This window comes from Bubalus bubalis, chromosome 7 (assembly GCF_019923935.1).
Source record: "Bubalus bubalis isolate 160015118507 breed Murrah chromosome 7, NDDB_SH_1, whole genome shotgun sequence".
Taxonomy (NCBI): Eukaryota; Metazoa; Chordata; class Mammalia; order Artiodactyla; family Bovidae; genus Bubalus; species Bubalus bubalis.
Genome location: NC_059163.1, coordinates 14,836,682 through 14,844,204, shown reverse-complemented (window position 1 = coordinate 14,844,204; position 7,523 = coordinate 14,836,682). Strand labels below are relative to the sequence as shown.

Genomic DNA, 7,523 nt, shown 5'->3' with positions numbered 1-7,523 from the left:
GAGGAACCTGGGGGTCTACAGTCCATGGGATTGCGGAGAGTCCGATCGGACTGAAGCGACTCAGCACGCAGGCACACCCCTCCTTCCCAACCGGTGAAGGCTGCTCTGAGCTCACCCATCCTCTCCCCCTCCTGTCTGCTCCACAGTTCCCGGAAGACAAAAACTGTTCCAACAGACCCCATTTGAATTGAAAAACAAGGCCTCCAGGAATGCAGTTTATTCATTAATATCAGAGGTCCTCAAAACTGAATATATTTTTGAGTGGGAGTTGGTTAAGTGTGTGTGTGAATGAATGAATGAATTAGTGGTGAGTGGGTGACTGAATCAAGTGTTCTCCTTGGTAAGATTTTCTAGCTCTAAGATGTAATCATATTAACGGTAAGTCTTTTTTAAAACCTCACCATGAGAGCAAATTTAATTATATTATTTATAAAATTCCCCAAGATGCCATAAAGTGCAGTGAAGTCTTTTCTATAATCCTGATATGACCAGCTAAGGCTGTTAAATCAGAATTTTATAAGCGTGGTTTTCCTGGATCTGACTTCCCCAATTCTTATCATAAGACGATACATTTGTTTTGAACTGAGAGGAACAGGACTGAAATCAACAGTTCATAAGCACTTTGTCAAGCGCCATGCTGGGCACTTTTATATACATTCCATCATTGTACAAAATGCTGGGCCTGGGTGATGCTTCATCCTCAACATTTTCCTCACCAGTCATCTCCATCACCATCAACATCGTACCAGTACCATCATCACCATCCTCAGAAGCTGCACCCCCATTACAGCACCCCCACCATCACCTCCACCATCACCATCACCATCATCATCACCATTATCACTACCATCACCACCATCATCATTATTACCTAACAACTAACATCTATGGAGCACTTCCTCTGTGTCAGGCACTGGTCTATATATTTAACAAGTGTTTTTCAGGTAATCCTCACAACCCATAAAATACACACAATTATAGCCTCAATTTTTATAGAAGAGAAAATTAGGATAAGCTCTGGGATTTTCTCAAATATGCATCTAGTGGAAGGAATGGCAAAGCCACAGTACAACAGGGCCTGCAGGATGGGAGTGCACTTCCAAAACATTCTGCAGCTAAAACAAGCAGGTGGCCTTGGAGATCAATCCCAAAGAAGGCAAGCTCAGAGCAATGAACACAGCAGCCGTTAGTAGAACGAAGTTCAGCCTTCCTGTGAAATCTCTACAGCATCAACATTTGCCCCCAACCTTGATGATCAGAGATAGGAAGGGCCCCAGCATCAGCCAGGCCAAGTGCTTTACCTTACAGCTGAGAAAACCAAGGCCCAGAACTAAAGTGACGGTTGTTCCCATGTCAGCTTGTATTACCCTTAACAGCCAGCTCCTTCAGACCCCTGAGAGTTCCAGATAATCCTTGAATGACAGCGGTGTACCCCCACTGGGGCTATTGAACCACTCACCCAGAGATGCCCAGAGCTATGCACCAGCAGGACCTGGGATGTAGTCATTCAGGGAAGGGTCCCAACATACCCCCAGACTCAATTCAAAGGAAACTTCCCTGTTGGTCACACAGAACCTTAAGACCAGGCTCTGGCAACAGGCTCTGTCCCCTCTGGGGACAACACGGGCCAGAGTGAGGGGCCTAGCGTCAGAGGCTCCCCTGCATACACAGGACTCTTTCCCAGTGATGGTCGGTCCCAGGCCTCTGCCCCAGATGGGCCGGGTCAGATGGAATCAGAGCAACTCCCCTCTTCCTGTCTCCTTTCTTCTACTGAAGGGAAGTCCTAGAATCCCTTCATGTGCAGCTGTAACTCACTTATTGAATGTTGATCAGGGACTCAGCATGTCTAGGCACAGTTCTACCTGGGGAAAGCCAGCCATTTTCTCCTCCTCGAAGCTCATTCCTGATGGGAGGGGACACGCAAGGCATGGATGGACAGGTAAGCCTATATATACCAACTAGGGGTGGAAGGACTCGGAGGAAAGAAAGCCTGGCCAGGGCAGGGGGAGACTAGCTGGTGGAGAGGGGGTCATTCCTTGCTTAGAGTGGTCAGAGATAGAAGGGGCCTTTGGGCAGAGACCTGAGTGAAGCCAGGGCGGGAGCCGGGCAGCACTGGGTAGGAGCTTCCAGGCACAGGGAACGGCACATGCAAAGGCCCTGACGTGGGACTTGGGCGTGTTGTGGCCGAAGTAGAGGAGGAAGAGGGAACACGAGGCTGGTGGGGTGGGCAGGAAGCCGAGGAAGGACTCAGGATCATTCTAAGTGTACTTCACACCTCTTTCATCCTTTCCAGTGTTTCATGAGCCAGACGATTTGGATGATTGGGAAATTGGAGAGTTAGTCCTTTCCCTGAGCCGCTCATGGTTTTCCATTTTTTCTTTTGTCCGTCTAGTGGACACACATCATGGAGCCCTGAGCAAGGGTTCAAAGGAGTTTCCAGGGTCCAGGGCAGGAGCCTGAAAAGCACGGTGAGCACCGCCCTTCTCTTTCCCCTTCCCCACCCCCAAGTCCGGCTGCCTCTGCCTGCCAGGTACTCCCCATGGTTTGCTTTGCCCTGAGTTGTCAAGGGAAGGGAGATGGAGGGGAAGAGAGAGAGAACGTCTGGTTACCTGTCACCCAAAGGACCAACCTCATCACAGGACACAGACTTAGGGGCACCAGTTTTGGTACCAGCCTCCTGAAGTCAGAAGGTGAAGTCCCTCCCAGGATGGGGAAAGATGATGAAAGTAACAAAGGGAAGACTTGCGGAAGAGACCTTTCCCCTGTTGGGGATTGTTGGGGTCACCCTGTGTCTCCTCCCCCCTGCCACGGTCCTCACAAAACCGAAGAGCACCGTGGGCTCCACAGGTGTCTCCTGCATGAGAGGGAGAGCCGTCTGCTTGGGTGGCTCCTGCTGGCCCGATTTCCCAGGGCTCTGCACCGTCATCTGCTCCTCCATTTGGGAACTCACCCCAAGGGTGTCACCTCTCACAGCCCCCTTGGCAAACTGCTGTCCCTCGTTAATATTCCAGTGCACTCCCAGTGAATCATTTCCACCTCACTTCTTCTTTAAACCTTTGGCACACTGACTTTCTATTTTAAAGTTATTAATTATTTGATACATACAGAAAGGTAATTCGTAATATGTGTGCGTGTAGATCACGGAGCAGACTGATAAATGAAAATAGCTGTGAACTCTACCCCGAGCCTAGAACATACTATTCAATGTGTTCTTTCCTGCCCAAACCCTCCCCCTACCCCTCCAAGAAAGTAACCGCTCTCCTGAATAATATCCAGGTTCAATCCCTGGGTCAGGAAGATCCCCTGGAGAAGGAAATGGCAACCCACTCCAGTACTCCTGCCTGGAAAATTCCATGGACGGAGGAGCCTGGTAGGCTAGAGTTCTTGGGGTTGCAAAGAGTTGGACATGACTGAGCAGCTTCACTTTTACGTGCTATAACCCTAAACCATCTAGCACTTAGCTGAGCCCGGCTCTTTAAAAAAAAAAAATTATTTATTTATTTTAATTGGAGGCTAATCACTTTACAATATTGTGGTGGGTTTTGCCATACATTGACTTGAATCAGCCATGGGTGTACATGTGTCCCCCATCCCGAATCCCTTTCCTGGCTTTTGAACTTTATATAAATAGAACATTCTGTGAGTATCCTTCAGGTAGTTGCCTTTTTCACTCAAGGTTATGTGTTGATGTAGGTAGCGTTCTGTGATCCCTTCTCCTGCTGTGCACTGTTTCTCTGTATGAATGTGCAGACGTTATCCATCCTGTTGTGAGTAGACATTTGGGTTGTTGCCCATACTTAGTTTTCAGGTTGATGCCCTGCATCCATCACTGTAGTCTCGCAGGATATGGGCTGTAAGAGTTTCTCTAGGGAGTTGACCAGAGAGAGATTGTTGGATTTGGGGTGTCATGTCACCAGCTTTACTGATGGAACTCCGACAGTGCTCTAAATCCATTGTGCCAGTTTGACCATCGCCAGCAGCAAAAGACCTCACCCACTCTCCATATTCACAAACTTTCTAGATTTTGCCAATCTGGTGGGTGTTAATGGTCTTGCCCACAAATTTAATTAAATTAAATCTTCTCTGGAGATCTTTTCATATGTTTCCAGGCACTTCTCATGGTCCCTTCTAGGAGATATCTGTTCCTGGTTTGGGCAAGCATTTTTATCTGGTTCTTTGACTTCCTGTTTACTTGTTGAAGTTCTTTGCATATTTTCTTCATTAATTACTCATTCATTTCATATGTGGCAGATGCATTCTCCCTGCATGTGACTTGTCTTTGTTTATTGTGTCTTAAGCTCTCGATTTAGTGTGGTAGAATCTCTTCCTCTTTTGACTTAAGAAATTCCGTCCTACCCCAGGGTCATATGGATACTCTTCTATAACGTCTTATAAAAGTCTCAAATTCGAAATGCTTTTCACATTTAAATATTCAGTTTGCTGAGGTAGGGCTTGAAGTAGAGATCTAAAGTAGTTTTTTCCCAAAGGGACAACAAATCTTCCAGCACCTTCCGTGAGTGCTCCACGCTTTCCCACTGACCTATAACATCCTGCTCTGTTACATTTAGTTTCCTTATTCGCATTGTCTGGATTCTCTTCTGTGTCTGATCATCTCCCCTTGAGCCAATATCACACTGCCTTAAGAATCAAAGCTTTGGGACTTCCCTGGCTGTGGAGTGGTTAAGCCTTCACCTTCCAGGGGAGAGGGCATGAGTTCAGTCCCTGGTCTGGGAAAGTAGATCCCACATGCCTCATAGCTGAAAAGCCAAAACATAAAACAGAAACAATATTGTAACACATTGAACAAAACCTTAAAAAATGGTTCACATCTAAAAAAGCTTTTTAAAAAAGGACCCCAGCTTTATCATAAATCTTGCTCTCAGATAGAGCAAGTTCTCCTCCTCCTAAATGCATTCCTCTTATAAAGATAAGTAACTACTAGCTACCCTAATCTTAATGCTGCATTCATGAACACACTCAGCTCTTTGTCATCTTGCTTTCGCACCAATGTTGTTTCATTTCTTTTCTCCCTCTTTCCTCTGAATAACTCCCATTGGATCATAGATTCAGATCAAGCCTCATCACCTTCCTGGGTTCTGGAACCGCCCTGCAAGCAGATCTAAGTGCTTGTTCTTTGGGTATCACCCTCCTCCTGCACTGAGTCACGCTTGCTTGCTACTTAACATTCGCTCCCTCCCTCTTGCCTCCCACTGCCCCTGACTTGCTTCATCTTCGCACACCCAGCAGGAAAGAGCTGGGGGAAACTGGTCTAGAACCTTCCCTCCATCCTAGACAGCACTGCTCTTCCAAAGTCTTTGACCCGCTCTCTTGAAGCTGATGTTCACTGCAGTCCAAAGAGAAGGGTTCAGGGATCTCCGTCTCTATTTTCTAGGCAGAGGCAGTCTCCTCGCCCCCTCCTCTGCCTCTCAGCATTTCTTTCCTTCTGAGTCACCACCAGAGCCTGCGATGAGCCCAAATGGGATCTTGAGTCTGTCCTCTCCCTGGGAGGATGTCGGGGGCAGGCAGAAATGTCACTCAGCCCATATGAGATCAGTCATCTCTCTGCACCAGACCTCTAGCCTCTGCCGCATGCTAACACCACACCCAGCACCCTCCCTTCTCTAGGGTCCCAGCTAGTGGATCTCATATCCAGCCCATCAACTGCCTTGTTGCCCCTGCTGCCTACGTCCCAGGGCCCAGCCTCTTCGGTGGTTGGTCTGGCATTTGCTTCGCTGACACTGATCTGAAGTCACTCGGGGGGAGGGGTGTGCTCCAGGGATGCAACCATGCGAATGGCAGAGGGATGGGCTAAGTGGTGGCCTGTCCAGAGCCTCCAGGCTCTCAGAGGGGAGGCTAACTGCTCACCAACACTGTGGCCTGGGCTTGAGGACTCTCTCCTGGCCATGGAGTCCACTCAGCAGGCTGGCTGAACAGCTGGAGTCAGGGTCCTCGCCCAGCTTCCCTGGTCATACGGGCATAGGATCTTCCCTTCCTTCCTCCCCAGCCCCTCCCTAGGCCCCTGCACCTATCCAGTCTCCCTCCAGGGACTTTCAGTCTCTCCCCTTCTCCTCCCTGCAGTGTGTCGCCAAGCCAGGCCGCCACCACCCCGGCCCCCCAATGTCTTCATCCCTGACAGCAACCTGGACTTCCCTGGGGACTCAGATGGTAAAGAATCCACCTGCAACTCAGGTTCCATCCCTGGGTTGGGAAGGAAGATCTCCTGGAGGAAGGCATGACAACCCACTCCAGTGTTCTTGCCTGGAGAATCCCATAGACAGAGAAGCCTGGGGGGCTACAGTCCACAGGGTCGCAAAGCGTCAGATATGACTGACCAAGTAACACTGTCACTTTCCACGTCAGCAACCTGCCCCTGTCTTCACCACCTGCCCCCCCGGCATTGTGGGAGCCCCTTCTCTGGATGAAATCTGTCTGCTCTGTCTCTCCCTTACTTCAAACCCTCGCAGCAGCAGCTCAGCACAGCTCTTTGGCTGGAGTCCACACTGCAAGCTCAGCTCCTGGTTCTCCCACCATGCCGGGAGGCGGGCAGCTAGGAAGGGGCCCATTGCGCCATCCTCGTCTGTCTCCTGCACCCGGAGCCCCAGTGGAGGCCTTCCTGCTCCTTGGGCCTCAGGGTGGGCAGCCCCTCCTCCTGGAAGGCCTCTGGCCTGCCTGGTCACGTGACCCTTTCCCAGCCTTCTGGGCTCACCCGTTTATTTCTGTGCATGGTGCCACTTGCTGCCCTGGCATGCTCTGTGGGCGCAGGCATCTCAAGTTTTCAGGACTGGGTTTGTCTTGTTGCCTCCCATAGCCTGGGCGCCTGCACCGAGTCTGGCCTCAGCCTGGCGAATGGTGTTGCTTCTGCGTTGCTGTGTTCTGGTCGGCTCCTCCCCAGTGGAATGAGGAAGGCAGGCTTTATTCCTCTCTGCCTGTAGGAGCCTGGCATGCAGGGGGTGCTCTGTAACTGTTTGTGGAATGATTGAGTGATTGAACAGACGAGTGAGCGAATGCAGAATAGACTCTATTGTGAGGGCACCCAGGTATGGACTTTCCATCCATACTGCCCACCCAGGGTACCACGTTGATGGGCTATTTTGGGAGCTGTGGTAAGAACCAAGGTCCCCATGTGTCCAGACACCCTGCAGGGCTGACCCAGGTCTTCCAGCTGCAGGGCTGAAGTGGGGGCATGCAGACTGGACAGACAGGCCTGCTCCTGTTCCTGAGCACTGGCCAGAGTTTGGAGAAAGCACAAAAGATTCTTGCTCCAAAATCAGACAGGCCATAAGACAGTTTTAAAACGCACACACCCAGGTGCTCTGTGAAGCCAGGGGTGGAAAGGTGGGTGCAGAAGAGGCATGAGGGTCAATGAACATGTTTGGATTAAAAAAAAAAAAACATCTAACAGTTAGGGAGGTTTGCTTTAACATTCTGGCACGTTCTGTTGATTTATGACTGTTGCTAGGTAACAGAGTACACTGAATCGGGTGTGATTTTAAAGCTGTGGCTTCTGACCAAAGGAAAGAAAC

The 7,523-nt window shown here is 49.8% G+C and overlaps 1 pseudogene; it reads left to right on the top strand.

Moving 5' to 3' along the window:
• The window catches only part of LOC102393352, a 59,748-nt pseudogene extending 57,407 nt beyond the window's left edge, over positions 1-2,341 (top strand).
• Positions 2,342-7,523: the final 5,182 nt, after the last annotated feature.